Genomic DNA, 17967 nt, shown 5'->3' with positions numbered 1-17967 from the left:
ATGGCCTCTGGTACCTTCCAACCAACAACTGCTAGAGTCGGGGGTCTCACAGCCAGCCCTATCAAAGACCATCACACCTGCCCTGGTTTGCCATCCACAGCTTCATACCCCAGTACCTTCACTTCCCAAACACTGCACAGGAACAGCTAGAGACCAAGCAAGGCTTCTACGCCATAGCTGGATTCACGGCCATGTTGGGGGCAATTGACTGCACACATGTTCCACTTGTGCCCCCTGCATATACTGCACACCACTACCGCAACAGAAAGCACACGCATTCCATCAATGTGCAGGCAATATTGGACCACCGGGGACTCTTCACCAATGTCATTGCCAACTACCCAGGCAGTGTGCATGATTCCTTCATTTTCCGACAGTCCATCATCAACCAGCGCTTCCAGGATGGCACATATGGAACGGGACTGCTCGTTGGTAAGTACCATTCAGCACACCACACATCCCAATACCTCCAAAGCACAATGCACAAATGTGGGGATGCGCACGTGACCAAACCATATTCAACATGTCAAAATACACGTCCACCTACCAGACACGACCACAACACTCCATGGTCATCCTGGCCTACCCCTACACCCTATACAGACTGGTGGTGTAGTTGCCAGCATCAGCTCATCCCTGCGGGCTGGTGAATACACACCCCTCAGATAGCCAGCACAGCCAGCACAGGCGTTAGTGTATTGGTGGACCTGACATTACATTCTGCCAAACCAAGTATTGACTCTTTTCTCCCTGCACTGTCATGGGTGATCAAGGATATGCACTCTGCCCTTGGATGATGACACCGCTCCGAGATCCGAACACACCCGCACAGAGGCAGTACAATGCGGCCCACGTACGTACCAGGGGCATGGTTGAACGCACATTTGACGTGTTGAAGTCACATTTTAGGTGCCTGGACGGCACATGTGGGAAGCTCCTGTACAGCCCAGACATCGTGTGCAAGCTGATTGTTGCATGTTGTGTGTTGCACAACAGCCGTGTTCGTACCAGGACCCCATGGATCCCAGTTCCAGATGTACCGGCCGATGATAGTGGTGATGGGGCAGGTGGCCCACATCTCATTGCAGCAGAGGCAGGAATGGCCAATAGGAATACCATCATTGACACTTACTTCTCATGAACATGTCATATTGTGACCGCCCATGGCAGTCATGCGACAGTAGAAAATGTCCAAATGCACTGCATGTGTGAATAAACATTTTTGCAAGTCTCATCTTGTACTTGTACATTTTGATGTTACGTTTCCCTGCATTCCAGATGTGATTTGGCAGGTTGTGCACATTTGCTGAACCAGTTGTGTCCTGTGTTCAAATGTGGTGGGGGTGCTGTTTGACCTGGGATGTTGTCACTGCTGCGGTGCACTCCTGATTGTGTGCGTATGATGCACGGTGGGTGTGTCGGTCCTGCGGCTCTGCTCTGTCTGCCAGTGGTCTCCTTCGTGCGGTGTGCCTGCCGGTTCTGTTCTTCCACAGTGCTTGGATGTTGTGGTGCGCATGTTGTCCTCTGCAGTTGACCAGGGTGCATTCGTTGTACTCCGTTGTTTATGATTTTTGTACAGTGGCATTTTCAGTGTGCTGGCATTGGCGTGAGTATTGCTGCCCTCGTGCTGGTTGTCACTGTTTTATTATCGCGCTTGTGTCCATCGCAGGGTTTGTCACGTTGGGTAATGTGTTTTTATCTCCGTCGCAGTGGTTGTTTCGCGGACTTTGTCCAAGGTGTTGACAAACTATCGCATGCTACCACCGTGTTTTGATTTCCATGTTGTCACTGGGTTATTTTCCCACGATGGGCTCCGATGCCGAAAGTTGCATTAAGCTACTCTTGCGGTATTTATCACACTGCTTGTGAATATACCCCATGATGTTTTTGTTATTTCGCACATGTTTTAATGATGTGATATGAAGCAAAGGAGATGTTCCTCAATGCAGGATGCTGGGGTGTTCTGGAAGTACTCACAGGAACTTCTTCCTCTCCAGATACACTGCCCTCGGTATTGCTGCTTCGCAGCCGCCGCTGACAGGCCTGGCTTTTCCCCACAGATCCCTTCCGTCAGAATACCTTTGGTAATAAGAGCCTTCTGCTTGCGGTGCCAGGATGCCAACGGATGCCTCTGAGGGCTGTGCCAGTCCCTACACCAAGAGCTTCTGCATGCGGTGCCAGACTGCTGGCAGCCTCCTCCGAGGGCAGTGCCAGTCCCTACACCAAGAATGTTCTGCTTGCTGTGCCAGGCTGCCGGCGCCTCCTCCGAAGGCTGTTGTGCCAGTCCCTACATAGTCAGTAAAATAGATGCACACTTTTTGTTTAAAATATAATGTTCCCTCATCCAATGTGTTAATTTGCGTCTAGAAGAAAATAAACTCTTCAAGACGTCTACTGTGAATTTTCCATTGGAGTCGAAGATGCCAACTATCAAAGCTAACAGGTCAGTGGTTGGGGGTGCAGTAGGGTTAGTTTTTGAGTAGTGTAACAAGTGTGAAATGTTAGCCCACTTACTTCAGGTCACAGTCCATTAATTAAATACCCGGAAAAGAACTGGTCTAGTTCATGTAAGCGGTAACCTCTCATGACATCTTGAATCCGCATATATTAGTTTTTTGTTTTCATTTGCCGGCTTCACATGGTCCTCTACCCCCTACTACATGCGCTTCCCTGACAGTCACTAGAAAGCTTGCACAATCATCTCTGGTGTGGCCACCACCTGCACTGTATGTGGGCGTGTGAGTCAGTGGTTCTCGACGTGCGTGTGCGCACACTAGGCCCTCTCATCACCATGACCTGCCGTGGAGCATTTGCCTTAACCATGCCACTGCTGTAGTCAACCCCCAAGCCGTCCATCTGGGCCATGCTGGCTACCTGGCTGTGGATGGAGAGTGGGCTGGGGGACATGTCATCCAGGTCTTGCACCTGGCTCAGGGTGCTCACCTGCTGCTGTTGTTGATGGAACGTGCTACTGGAGGTCAGTATTGCAACCCCGCTCTGCTGGCTGGAAGTAGAGGTGCTGGAGCAGCCCTGGCACGGCTTGCCATCCTTGACCAGCAGTGGCACTGGCACCCTGCATGGGGACTGCTGCTGGTACAGGGTGCCATCCTGTTGCTGCAGCTGCTGGTTGGCCTTGTCCTTGGCCTGGCCCTTCATCTTGTAGCGGTGGTTCTGGAACCAGATCTTCACCTGGGTGGAAGTCAAGTGGATCATGGGCCAGGTTCTCCAGCTCGGGCACCAACAGGTACTCCTGCTGCTTGAAGTGCTGCTCCAGCTCGTAGACCTGCACCTGTGAGAAGAGCACCCGCCGCTTCCTAAGGAGCGCTGTGTGCAAGTGGGCATTGAACTAGGCCAGGGTAGAAACACCCAAAGGGACTCCCAGGGCCAAAAAAAGCATTTTCTTTAAATATTTTCGGCAGGATTCGCTGTGGATCAGCGAATCCAGTGGAAAATTTAAATAACGAAGCTTGGGTTCCCGTGCTTTGTTTCCTTTAAGCCCCTGGGTGGGCCAGGTCCCTCAGTTCTGGGGACATCCACCTCGCTGGGGCTTATACATTCAATGTGGTGGGCTGGCAGACCCCCCACAGATCCGGGGACTGCCACCTCTCCCGGACTATGTTTGTGAAACGCATTGGGGCCATGCGTTGCCCCACAGCCTCAGGGACTGTCATGTCCCTGGAGCTATCTAAATAATTAGGCATGGGGGGCTCCTTCCCTGCCATGCAGCCCCGGAGACCTCCACCTCCCCAGTGCTCTTTTTAGAATATTGTGGGGGCTCAAGTACCCCCACACAGCCCTGGGAACCACCACCTCCACAGGGATACTTTTCAAATGGGAGGGAGGCCGCGTGCCCCGCTCCTGGAGCCATAAATGGCAATGGGGACCACCACAACCCCAAGGTCCGCTCCAGGAATGTCCAGATGTGCCCAATGGGATGTCGGGAGCACTGCTCCTGCCATCCTATCGCAAATAGTGTACTCCCTTTGAACAAGTGAGAGCTCTTTGCTCTTGCTTGTTCAAAGTGAGTATACTTTGCTTTTTACCCCCAGGGAGCTGCTGTCATGCAGCTCCCTGGAGGCGGGAGCCGGCCAGGACCGAGGGTGCATTCAGACTCCTCCTGTGGTCTCCAACCAGCAGGCTATGCCCCGGGGATGGGGTATCCCTACCGTTTTTCATTACAAAAATTTAAATTGCCTGACCCCGTGGTATGGGATCCCCGGGGGCTGAAATTGGCCAGGGGAGGGGGACCTACTTAAAACATATATATGTTAAAAGACATTAAGAAATGGCCTGGCACCGGGGGATGGGAGCCCCCTCCACTTTATAAAGGAAATATAAAGATAGGCCGAGCCTCGGGTGATGGGGTCCGCGCAGCCAAAATCAGCCTCGGAAGAGAGGCCGCATGGCCCCCTCCATTTTTATTTTGAATAAAAAAGATAAAACATGGGTCAGGCCCCAGGGGCTGGGATCCCCGGGCCGAAAAAGGAACAAGGGAAGGGGGCCACACAGCCCCACTTACTAAAATGAAAAAAAATTAAGGTAGTATATATATATATATATATATATATATATATATATATATATATATATATATATATATATATATATATATATATATATATATATATATATATATATATATATATATATATTACCTACTGGCGGTCGCCAGTAGGTATATATAGTTAGGATTTTTTCTCTATGGGTTTTTTGAAAATTCTATGTCTAATAACTTTGGCGTTTGTGGACGGAATTGGCTGAAATTTTCAGGAAAATGGCACATTTTGTTTCTGAGCAGCCCTTGAAAATTTGGGGGGGGTTCGTCCAGTGGGGGCCGAGAAAAAAGGGGGGTCCCAAAACATGTTTTTAACATTGAGTTTTCCATAGGGCGGTTGGCTTCACTTTTAGCCCGAACGGCTGAATGGATTTGCACGAAACTTGGCAAAATTGTAGGGACTGGTAGCCCGATGTGCCTTTTGTAGGTCTCAATATATGTGCTCCAGTGGATTTTGAGAAATTAACGTTTAAAAAAAGATATATATCTGTAACAGCGGACCGGTTAGCGCTCTGGTTCGCGGACTTTTCGCGCAACGGAGCTTTGTGAAGCGAAGCTGATTGGTTCTCCGGCGTCTGTCAACATTCCAAACAGTCCGTAGCGGCCGCCATCTTGTCTCTCGGTAGGATCGAGAGACAAGAGGAGGTCAAAACAAAGGGGGAAATAACTATAAGGGGGCATAGTAGATCCTCGCTGACCCCCTAGGTTTGATGTGGAGGTTTTAAAAGGGCCCCGCGGGGCAAAAAAAAATAATAAAAATAATAATTGAACGGCTGAATGGATTTGCACGAAACTTGGCAAAATATTAGGGACTGGTAGCCCGATGTGCCTTTGCTAGGTCTCAATATATGTGCTCCAGTGGATTTTGAGAAATTAACGTTCAAAAAAAGATATATATCTGTAACAGCGCTCCGCTTCGCGTAACGGAGGTTTGCGAAGCTGATTGGTCATTCTGTCACTGGGCTATAGTTGGGCTACATCTGGCTGATATTTGGGCTACATTTGTTTTTTTGTGTGTCTGGCGGCAATCTTTGGGCTACATTGGGCTACATTGGGCTTCATTGGGCTACATTCGGCTAATTAGCAAATAGCTCATCGCAAACTAGGAATGGTAAAGAATCGCTATTTATTCCTTAAAGTTCGCTATTTAGGAAATGCAAATAACTTTGATGATACATATGGCGGTTCATCTCTAACAAGATAAGAAGCATAGGGATAGATTTATGATGACTGGCGCATCACCAGGGATGTGTTAGTCATTCTGTGCCGCTGTTCCGTCACCTATGGTGTGCTGCATTTACAATGCGGCGCATCATGGGGCAAAAACAGCACAGATGCGTGATGTATCTGTGCCGTAAAGGTGGCGCATTGCTGGAGTTGTATCGCAAGTGTGATGAAGCTCCAGCAAGGGTCGGGGGTGCCCCTGTCGCAGGGTTTCTGTTCTCACACAGAACTGTGGACAGAGGATTGGAACCTCGGCGAATTAGGGTGTCCCAAAACTCACGTTAGTAATCAAAAACTATTTAGCAAGCTAGGTACAGTGTCACATTGGATATAACAAACTCTCAATGTTTAGACAATCCAGAATATGAACTTATAGTACCTCAGGATACGTGGAACTCATGAACAGTCGGTCGTTATATATTTCTTAGAAACCAGAACATGGAGTTAAGAAGAACACATGTGTATTTGAAATGTTTATTTACTAATGCCGTCTTCTCAGGCGTAGTACCTTAGATAATAAAAGTACACATATTATCAGTAGCAAAATTACCAGCATAGTTACTAGTACATAAAAAGTGAATGGTGATAGTATGTTAACATGCTGTAAATGAATAAGAGTTAGCAACACTTATAAGCAGCCGCGGGCCGTGGAGGGAGTTACGGTGAGGCAGGGAGGCGGGGAGGGGGAGAAGCAGGGTGGAGAATACAAGTACACATATTATCAGTAGCAAAATTACCAGCATAGTTACTAGTACATAAAAAGCGAATGGTGACAGTATGTTAACATGCTGTAAATGAATAAGAGTTAGCAACACTTATAAGCAGCCGCGGGCCGTGGAGGGAGTTACGGTGGGGCAGGGAGGCGGGGAGGGGGAGGGGCAAGGTAGAGAGGGCTTTACCCTGCTTCTCCCCCTCCCCGCCTCCCTGCCCCATCGTAACTCCCTCCACGGCCCGCGGCTGCTTATATCTCACCCTCCCTAATACACATATTATATTATTTGCTAAGAAGGTCTCTTTGTGTTGGTTTAGGGCGTGTCCATACTTTAGTGTCTTAGATTTGAAGGAATCACATCAGCATACACCAGCTCTCTCTTCATGTGAACCGCATCAACTGTTGTGTATGTGTGTTCGGCAAAGCAATATAAAACCCGCCTCATGCCCAGAATTGGCAGAAGTTGCACTTATGTTATGAGTATGAAGTCGTGGAGATCAGACCTCATAACAATTCTGTATCGTGTTGTTCTTGAAACTTTAGCACTCGCTGTACAGATATAGTTTAACAAGTAAAGCAGATAGTAGACCAATAACATATTATTCTCATGTAAACCACGATGAACTACTAGGTGGAAAGCTAAAGCAACAACTAAGTGTCGTGTGCAGAAGTTGCAAAAAAGGAAAAATGGCGTTTAAACCGGTAATGAGCCCATGCTAACTTAACACGGTGTAAAGATATCCAGGACCTAGATGACACCTCCTCATGATCCGGAAACGAACTGAATAAGATAATAGAAGTGCCATCTCATGAGAGCAGATTGCAAGTTTATATGTGGACGGTCCGCAAGGTAAAGCATTAAAAACTAGGAAAATTCAATGCTAAAGAAAAATAAAACAGCCAAGTACTTTATCGAGTCTTAAGCCAATAGGCAAGGTAAATAATAAAAACTTGACAAATAGGTCAATGAATTGTCAATGAAATGCTAGTACTCAGCATATCAAACATGAAAAAGGTCTATGACATAACTGTGTATGCAAAATAAGCTGCAACAGCCTCCAATAGGAAGTCACCGTCTTCATCCGAAAACAGTTCAGCCATCCAATTTAAAAGCGGAAAAGAACATACGTGCTCTCCCAGCACCGGATCCTCTATCACCATCAGAGGACAGCTCGGTGGGTTTTCAAGAAAGCTGTGTTCCAAGAAAGACTGTGCTGCCGCCAGTAAATTCCAGGGACCAAGTAGTCCATGCATCAATGCCACAGCCATAATCCTTTCGCCAGGACAAATCAACTCGTGAGTAATGATAGGAGTCATCAGCTGATTAAAGTCGACGTCAGGAGAAACCGGTCCGCAGAGACACAAATCAATGGCCCAATCGAAATCACAGGTCAGGCAGTGAAATACAGGCTGGACACAGGTGAAGTAGGAGAACCGAAAAGATAATCCATATGCCGTGCTTAATATCGCCAACGGCATTGTGCCATAATATTCTAGCATGCGATTGCGGAACAGTGTCAGCAGCTGCAGGGTCGGAGGTTGCATAGGAGGGACATCCATATTTAAAAATGTAAAAAAGCACAAGAGCGTCCGCTGGTAATGCAAGTAAAAATGCAATCCACGAACCAGAGTGGAGAAAATGGAATGAAAGGGAGCAGGGATGACTCCAAAGATTTTCTCAAATGAAGTCACGAGACCACTGGTAACAACTTTAAAAAAGTGTGCCAGGGATTTTGTGGAGGATGCGTTAAAGATAGTCGGAAACATGTTGCTGAAATTGAAAGGCAAACCTGTGTACGGGTGTTCGCTATGTGAAGTACGAAAGTTTCACGGGCCGAACTCAAGGCCACCTCTCTCTGAGACAAAAGAGCTCTTATTCTTGTCATGCCGTTGAAACGTGTCCCAAGGTTGGTATTTGTGGCCAGATTGAAAACTCCCTATGTTCATGTGTGGGAGGAAATAGAACATTTCTGCAGCAAATAACCCGTTCACTTACTGTTACGATAAAAGGAATACTTTTAATTAACTCAGAACAATCTTCATTATTGAGCATCAAATAACTACCATTTTCCAACAACTTGAACGTGGGGATGATAGCAGGAACTGGCGTGCCTTGCAACACGCAAGCCATATTTGGTCGGTGTTTGTTGCATGAATCGTGTAACTGTATGTGCCTACACATTAGTGAATGATCTGGCGTCTCAGTGCATTCCTCTCCATTCAGATAAACTTCTTGATCATCTTTGAAACATCTGTATGTGTATGGAAGCGACCAGACCTCATGAACAAAAGCACTACTTAAAGGTTCATAAAGACCTATTGGTATATATTTCATACAATTTGAAAACTTATATAAAGCAAAAGGCAGCGTTATTAAACCGTGGATAAGGCATGTTGCCAAAAAACCCGCAATCCTCTGCTGATGATGTCACTGAGCATGTCATGAATGATGTAATATGTGACATCATCAGTAGTGGATTATGGGTAATAGTATCTCTAGTTTACTCCCCTATAGCTGTCTTTCTTTTAACATAAGTGTGTGTTTCCTTCCCTTATACTTACTGTTTTTGGTTCGCTTCCAGTTCGCGTACCAGCGAGCGAACTAGGAAGCGAACTAAGAGAAATAGAGGTTGGCACAGTTCCAAATATTGTACCAATTTTTTAATAACGGGGAGGTAGTTCTGAAAAGAACTTTTTTTTTTATTTTTCTGAACATTTTTTTACTGTTTTTGAATTTTTCGGAACAGTTTTATATTTTTTTGGGTTTTTCTTGGAGGGGGCAATGAAAACGATTCATTGTAAAGGGCTCAACAGGAGCAACAAAACAAAAAAAAGAAGTATTTATTATTTTGGGCGTTTCGGACAAACTTGCATATGATAGTCAATAGCTCTGTTGATCAGAGTGATGCTTCTTTCTCCGTAGGAAATGAATCCATCGCAAAATACGCAGGTGTGTTTTACTTCACCAAATCTCATTTGTATATTTGGCACCATCTCCCTGCCCTCTGGTCCTGTTACTTCCGGTACAACAGATCTTCAGGCCATAATAGGGAGATTATCTAGGTCGTTCCGAAACTGTGCAGCACTGTAGTTGTTAGGATGCCACCTAGTCATATGGCGATGCATTGTGTAGTTTCCGAAACTGTATTTTTTGTCGGTCCCTCTGGACAGTCTATCTTGACATATAAGGCAAGTTACGTATCTTGCATTTACTTTTTTCTGACCTTTGGGAATTTTAAAAAATTGCCAAATGAAGTTTTCTTTCCGGTGAGACGTCTTGGGCTGCTCAGGCAAAAACTGCCTCTCTTCGTGCTCGTCCTCCTGTTCCTCTTCTTCTTCTTCTTGTTGAATTACAACTTGAGCAGGTGGTCCACTCTTCCTTGGATGTGGTGGAGGTGGTGGGGAAGCACCAGCTGAAGCTACTAAAGAAGCCATTGCTCAGTGATCACAAAGGGTCTTTCTCTCACAATGATGAAAGTCAGAGTGAGGAAAGAAGGAGGGATTTTCATCATTTGGGAAAAACAAGAGTTCTCAACCAATCAAAAGTGTTCATTTTAGATTATATGACCTAGTCTTACATCATTAGGAAACCAAAAGTGAAATGAACCAATGAAAAGTGTTATTACCAAGTCACATGACTTGCTGTGTTTACGTTAAGCGCTTTGCAGGGCCTCCCTGTTTGCTTCCAGAAACCTGCGCTTTGGCACTCGCTTCGCGTACCAGTCATATGACGTATCAAGCGACAACGTGGAACGTCATGCGGACGGGAGGCGTCACGATGTTGTTTTCTAACGCGGCACTTGCGGTAAAGAAACGTTTACCGGCTCGCGGTCTATTTCGCGGCATCAAGGTCAGCTAACGGGAAGCTTCCCGATTCGCGAAGCGGGAACGAAGAAAAAAAAATATTTAAAAAAAAAATTATTCATAAACATATAAAATATATTTTTGGATTTAAAGAAGAATACATTTTACAGCTACAGATATTAGCTGTTAAAAAACCAATGAAATTCACAGAAAAAACCATAGGTTATAGACCATATATAGTTAGGAATTAGCATTTACAAAACCTTGAAAATTCACTGAAAAAACCATAGGTTATAGACCATATATAGTTAGGAAATAGCATTTAGAAAACCTTATTTTACTCACACAAAACCATTGAAATTCCATATATAGTTAGTTGCACTAACTATATATCGCGCACCTGCAATCCACTGCTGATGATGTCACATATTACATCATTCATGACATGGTCAGTGACATCACTGATGACATCACTGATGACATCTCAAATGACATCACTGATGACATCACTGATGACAACATCCAGTGACTGTATGCTTCTGTAAAGTTAAAATATGTCTTACATATTGAAGAATGAGTGGATGTATAAGTGTCTGGATGAAGGATTTAGTAGGTGCATGACTGACTGTATAAGTGAGTGATTAAATGTGTCTCACTGAGTGCATGGGTTAGTGACTAAACTGTTTTAAATTGTGCATCATTGTGTCTGTTGTTTTGTAATCTGATGCATGTGTTGATCATTAGCTATATGACTAACTATATGGGTTATTGATTAGTTGCCCAAGTATTTGTATGGGAGACTGAGTGTGTGTGTGGGTGTCTGGGAGGTGTATGACTCTGTGCATAGATGTGTGAGCAGTTGATTCACTAGATGTATGGGTTCAAAAGTGCATGTGGAAACATCTGTATGGGCGGTTGACTGTGTGCATGAGTGTATTGGTGAGTGAATGGATATCTCAGTGCTACATGTCAAAGTAAGTACATATGTAAAACACAGTACATGTGATAGTTGACATATATAAATAACTGTGCATAAGAGCCAGTGAATGTGTGAGTGGCTGTATGGATTATTGTGAACTTGTATCAGGGATTGTATAACAGAGTAAATATGTGTTATTATATGTTCCAATAAGTAAGGTGTGTATAACTATATAGTTGAGGAAATCGAGGTGTGATTGATTCTTTGCAAGACTGACTAGGTGTGTGAGTAACTCCATGGATGAGTGACAGTCTGTGAGTGTCTGTTTACACTGAGTGTATCTAAGGTTATATTAGAGTCTGAAGAGGTTCATTGTATCATCACATGAATGATGTCATCAGTGATGTGATCAGTAATGTCAAATGAGATGTCATCAGTGATGTCATCAGTGATGTCATTTGAGATGTCATCAGTGATGTCATCAGTGATGTCACTGACCATGTCATGAATGATGTAATATGTGACATCATCAGCAGTGGATTGCAGGTGCGCGATATATAGTTAGTGCAACTAACTATATATGGAATTTCAATGGTTTTGTGTGAGTAAAATAAGGTTTTCTAAATGCTATTTCCTAACTATATATGGTCTATAACCTATGGTTTTTTCAGTGAATTTTCAAGGTTTTGTAAATGCTAATTCCTAACTATATATGGTCTATAACCTATGGTTTTTTCTGTGAATATATATATATATATATATAGGAATCACTCAGCAGTTACCAAGCCCTCTCCCCCCTTTCCAGGCTCATCCGCCTTGCAATGAAGCATGATTTGCAGTCATTCACATCGAACTGCAGCTGCAAGTATATAACGAGCAGAGCCTGCTATACTCCCGCCAATGGGAGGGCTGTGATTGTTTTAAGGAGGGAGCGAGTGTAACCCAGTGCAAAAAGCATCCGAAGAAGGCAGACGCCGAAATGCATTATGCCTTGCATTTTTGAATAAATAATCGCTGTGAAAATGTCCCCACTGTGTCTTCGGGTCTCTTCGTTGGAGTGATCTGTTTTGCATGTGTCCACCTGCTGGCCAGTAGCACGTGAAAAAGGACCCGTCTTGAAAGAGGCCTTTTGAAAATATTGGCATCGCTGCATAAAACTTCCCAAGGTATTGGACTTTGCAGGCCAGTCTCAGGTAGAAGACTAGTAAGTGGCTGCTGCTATCAGCAGCCCGTGACTGCATGGGGACGCTGGAGCAATGCATCCTAGTGTCACAGCCCTACTGGACATCTGAATCTGGGGCTGAGGTGTTGGGGACTCGAGGCGGCCACAAACACATTTATTTTGGGAATCACTCAGCAGTTACCAAGCCCTCTCCCCCCTTTCCAGCCACATCAGCATGCAATGAAGCATGACACGGCTCTGCATTCGGCATCGACCGAAGAATTGCAAGCTGGGATTTGCAGTCATTCACATCGAACCGCAGCTGCAAGTAATTACCGAGTGGAACCTGCTATACTCCCGCCAATGGGAGCGCTGTGATTGTTTTAAGGAGGGAGCGAGTGTAACCCAGTGCAAAAAGGCATCCGAAGAAGGCAGATGCCGAAATGAATTATGCCTTGCATTTGTGAATAAATGGTGGCTGTGAAAATTTCCCCACTGTGTCCCCGGGTCTCTTTGGTGGAGTCATCTGTTTTGCATGTTTTCACGTGCTGGCCAGTAGCACGTGAAAGAGGACCCGTCTTGAAAGAGGCCTGAGAAAATATTGGCATCACTGCATAAAACATCCGAAGGTATTGGAGTTTGCAGGCCAGCCTCAGGTAGAGGACTAGTAAGCGGCCGCCTCTATCAGCAGCCCCTGACAGCATAGGGATGCTGGATCATTGCATCTTTGTGTCACGGCCCTACTGGACATCTGAATCTGGGGCTGGGGCGTTCGGGACTCGAGGCGGCCACAAACACGTTTATTTTGGGAATCACTCTTCATTGGAGTGATTTATTTTGCACACATATATATATATTGTATCCCGTGTTATTATTCTATACATAATGCTATCCAGTGACGCGCTCCGGAACCGTGAAACAACAGCAGAGGCGCTGCTTGAGAATCTTCCAGCCGTCAGAAATGATCAACCAGATGTGGCAATAACTACCACTAATAATGATGCTAAATCCCTTATTAAGACCTTGGAGAAGCTGCTGCGCAGTGAGCTCTCAAAATGGTGGGAGAAAAAATCTTTAGAAAAATACCTTGATGCCAATAGGGTGCCGCGTGGTTTGCGAGTACTTATTGTGCCAACGTACGAGAATCCAAATCCGCAGATGCTGCAAGAATGGGCTGAGAACAATCTCAGAAGTTCTATGAACATGATCCACATTCTGATCAAGTACGCGGAGTCCAACCGTGATGCACTTTTGATTGAAATTGACCGCATAAACACACTATTGGAAGCCACTGGGGAGACAGAGTTCATCAATAAAAGTAAAGCGGAAATTGAAATACGCGTCAAGAAATTAGAAGGAACCATCATTGAGCGTAAAATATTTAAATTTGCATGAGACAAGAATGATTTTTTATTTTTGTCCTCATTTGCCTGACCTCGATTCCAAAAAAAGGACGCCAACCACCATACATGCCAAAGGTAAGATCATAACCATTATTCTAGCATAGACATAGAGACCGGACCGGCGGGAGACACTTTCTGGAATGAACGAGAAGGGGAAGATGTTAGGCGGCCTGCCAATCCCCTCTACAACTCCATCAGGGCTAGTTAAGCCTGTAGGACAAATTACTTTCTAACAGGACCATCACATTGGACCATGGAGTATAAAGGCATAATCATCGGACCCGGGAAAAAAAACCCAAAAAAAACCCGGGGATGATGGCACAAAAGTTACCTCCACTGAACCAGCAAATTCCAAAAGGTGAGGTTAATGATTACTACAGGATCTGGCCAGATCCACCTTTGATGTATCATAAAGGGACATCAGCCAGCCGGCGTGTGATGGTGCCTTAGAGTCAACCCAGTATTTACAAATCTGCCGTCTCGCAAAAAGAATAGCATAGAACAAGAAGACCTTTGCCTGTTCAATAACATTGTCGTCGAGCCCAAAAATAATTAGAGGTAGTGTGAGAGATAATGATGTTTTAAGAATCGAGTCCAAGGTGACTTTTATCTCGTCTAAAAATAGCTTAATTGGGGGGCACTCCATAAACATGTGGGTATCTGAGGCGCCGGGGAGGTTACATTTATTACAGCATTTTCCGGGTTGGAATTTGGATAGCCTTTGCCGGGATAGGTAAGCTCGATGGACAGTGAACAGGTGATTCCGCCTCAACCATGCAGGCTTAACGCTTTTGTACAGAAGAGTGAACGATCTTACCCACAAATCCTCGCACCCATGTCACCTGCCCACTGCTCATTGAGGAGGGTAAACTCCCCATCCACCTCCTCCAACATGGTCCAATACCAAAAAGCTACTTCTTTGCCCCCGGGTTGCCTTTCTACCAGCTGGAGTTCCAAGTTACTACTCCTCCCCAAATGGGCCTTTTTCCTGATCAGCTCTCTAGACCAACTGACGAGCTGTATATATTTGAACCTAGACAATGCCGGGCCATCTCTCTCATATAGCTCTTCCCATTCTACCAATGCCCCTCCTGCTAGCAGTTCACCCCATCTTAGGATCCCTGCCTCTCTTAGGGGTACCGCAAGGCTGTCCCCAAAACAAGAGGGAAGCCCCGGGGAATCGCAAATTGGAGCGAGATTTGAGAAATATGCCAACCCAATTCTTGCCTTTATCAGCACACAAGTTTTGGCCAATGAATGTAGGATCTTTAACCTCACCTTTTTTAAGAACTTCTGATCCCGAAATTTAAATAAATAACCATCGAGTGGTAGGTCCGCCCCAATCAGCATGGCCTTGTACATTTTCCCAATGGAAGAATTTGACGGGGGTTTCAACAACATCATTTGAAAAGCCCATGCGTAGTACTGTATATCAGGTAGGGCAAGCCCTCCCTTTTCTCTACTCCTTCTCAATTTCTTCCAGGCCAGTCTGGTAGCCTTGTAATTCCAGACAAATGAGTTAATTTCCTGTTGGCATTTTTGGAGTTGCTTGGAGTCAAAGGCTAATGGGATGGTGTTGAAAATAAACGTGAGCTTAGGAAGAATGGACATTTTTATTAAACTTATTCTCCCTAGAATGGTCAATGGGAGAAAAGTCCAAAATTTTAGAAGCGACCGGCATTCGCGGAGGACCCTTTCCAGATTGATCTTTGCAATGTTACCGATTTCTTGAGTGATCTTAATTCCCAGATAACTAATTGACGAAGTTACTGCCAACTGTGTGTTACAGATGTTCCACATCATTATCTCGGTTTTCCCTACGTTGATCTCGTACCCCGAGATCCGCCCGAATTCTTCCGCCCTTTTAACAACTATGGGAAAAGCTTGCACAGGGTCAGAAGTATAGATAATGATGTCATCTGCATAGAGTCCTACCCGCTTTACCTATCCTCCAAACTCAAAAGAGGGGATATTATGCTCCTCTCTCAAGCTTTGCGCAAAGGGTTCAATGTACATATTAAAAAGGAGGGGGAAAGCGGGCAGCCCTGCCTGGTTACCCTCATGATTTTAATGGGCTCTGTGAGGATACCATTAACCAACAGTTTAGCCCTGGGGTCCCTGTACAAAAGACCGATGGTTCGACAAAAGTTGGGCCCAAACAGAAACTTTCTCATTACCGCTGCCAGATAGGGCCAATTGACCCTATCGAATGGTTTAGTAGCATCCAGAGTGAGCGTGGACAAGGGGAGAGAAAAAGTAGAAGCGATATCTATGGCCCCAACCAGGTCGTAAGTTAGGTCTGCCAACTGATGCCCCCTTATAAAAACCTTCTGATCTTGGTGGATAAATGAGCCGATCTCGCTCCCCAATCGCGCCGACAGAATGGCTGCAAAGATCTTATAATCGCTATTTAAAAGCGAGATCGGCCGATAGGACCCACAATCAGTCGGGTCCCTGCCAGGCTTAGGGATTAGCACAATAGTCGCCTCGCTCCATAAGTCAGGTGGTGCCAAGCCATTTAAAAAAATACCATTAAAGAGGGCGGTCAGTGTTGGAACTATAGCCGGACCTAATACCCGATACAACTCCCCAGGTAAACCATCTGGGCCTGCCGCTTTGCCTCGCTTCAACTGCCCAATAATTTTACTAACTTCTGCTTCCGAAATGTCCCTATCGAGAAGTTCACACTGATCCTTTGTAAGAGTAGGCAATTGAACCTTTCCTAATCAGGAATCCCTAACCATAGGGTCGTCCGTGGTCTCCTCCTTATAGATGGTCTGGAAGAATTCCTGAAAGGCGCTTCCAATATCCAGGTTGGAAGTCCTAGCTGTTAACTCCCCTTCCCTTTTAATTTCCCTAATGTGTTTTTTGGCTTGGTCTGATTTTATCTTCCAGGCTAGGACCTTACCGGCCACCTCTCCGTACTCAAAATTTGAGAGTTTGCTCGCCTCCCACCTCTTTGGAACCCTCTCCTGTAGTACAGTTTCCAGTTTTTTTTTCAGTTTGGCCCGATTCTCACAATCTTCTGCAGATCCTCCCGCAGGCCCACACCTCTGATCTATAGTACGCAGTTCCTGCTCTAAGTTTTTGATTGCCTCCCTATATACCTTCCCTCTGTGTGAGGCTCTGTTGGTTATACACCCTCTTAAGTAAGCCTTAAGAGCTTCCCACACCGTTACTATACTAGCCGAGTTCAAGTTAATTTCCAGGAAGGAAGTAGACTCCGCTAACAAGAAGCTTTTCTCATCCTCTTCAAGCAGGATCGTCCGATCGAAAGACCAAGAGGTGTGTCTGATCTGTTGGGAGTGTGTTAGAATCAAAAGAATAGCTAAGTGATCTGAAAGGTGGGAGGGAAGTTATACCAACTCCTTCAATGCCTCTCTAAGATTATAGCTAGAGAGGGCATAGTCGATCCTCGACTTGTGGTTGTAATTAAAGTTTTGGAAAGAAACCCCCGGAGTATTGCCCGCCCTCTCCCTCCATACATCCGCAAAACCTATAGTTGACATTATTGATAGAAGAGTGAGCCTAGATTTGGAATGTGTCACCGCTCTGGAATTCGGGGACTTATCGAGCCTGGGATTTAAGACTATATTGAAGTCTCCGGCCCAGACTACCGGATCTTGGGAGGTAATTAACAAGCTCTGAATCTTGTTTAGAAAGGATACGTCGTCTTGGTTCGGGCCGTAGTAGCCCACTAATGTATATGGGTGGCCGTCTAAGACTATTCTAGTCAAGAGCCATCTCCCACTGAGGTCTTCATCTTGGTCCACAATCTGTGCCTTAGCTGCCCTCTTGAAGATGATGAGGATATCTCGAATATTGGCATTGTGATTTGTGCAAACAAATTTGTCCACCCACCTCTGCTTTTTCAACATTTCATTTATTTCATGTTTAAGCAAATGTGTCTCCTGAATGATGATGACCTGCGCGGGGGAGTCTCAAATACTGCAAGATTCTGTGTCTCCTTCCCCTCACACGCAGGCCATTAACATTCCAGGATAAAAATTGGACTGCAGTCATAGCCCCTTCCTACTATCACTCATCGCCCCACCAGAAGGACTGAAACCACTCAGATGTATGAAGTGGAATCCCTTGACCAAGCAGACATGACTCAGGTAACGTTTGCAGAACTTTCTCAAGACGAGATTAACGAGAACAGGTTTACAAGGACATTTGTTCATTGAT

General features: G+C 45.3%; 1 pseudogene; it reads right to left on the bottom strand.

The window, feature by feature from the left end:
• Positions 1–2786: 2786 nt before the first annotated feature.
• LOC144826155 (homeobox protein Nkx-2.4 pseudogene) lies at positions 2787–12647 on the bottom strand (annotated as a pseudogene).
• Positions 12648–17967: the final 5320 nt, after the last annotated feature.

Source organism: Lissotriton helveticus, chromosome 3_2 (assembly GCF_964261635.1).
Source record: "Lissotriton helveticus chromosome 3_2, aLisHel1.1, whole genome shotgun sequence".
In the NCBI taxonomy this organism is placed as follows: Eukaryota; Metazoa; Chordata; class Amphibia; order Caudata; family Salamandridae; genus Lissotriton; species Lissotriton helveticus.
This window is presented reverse-complemented; position numbering and strand designations above follow the sequence as displayed.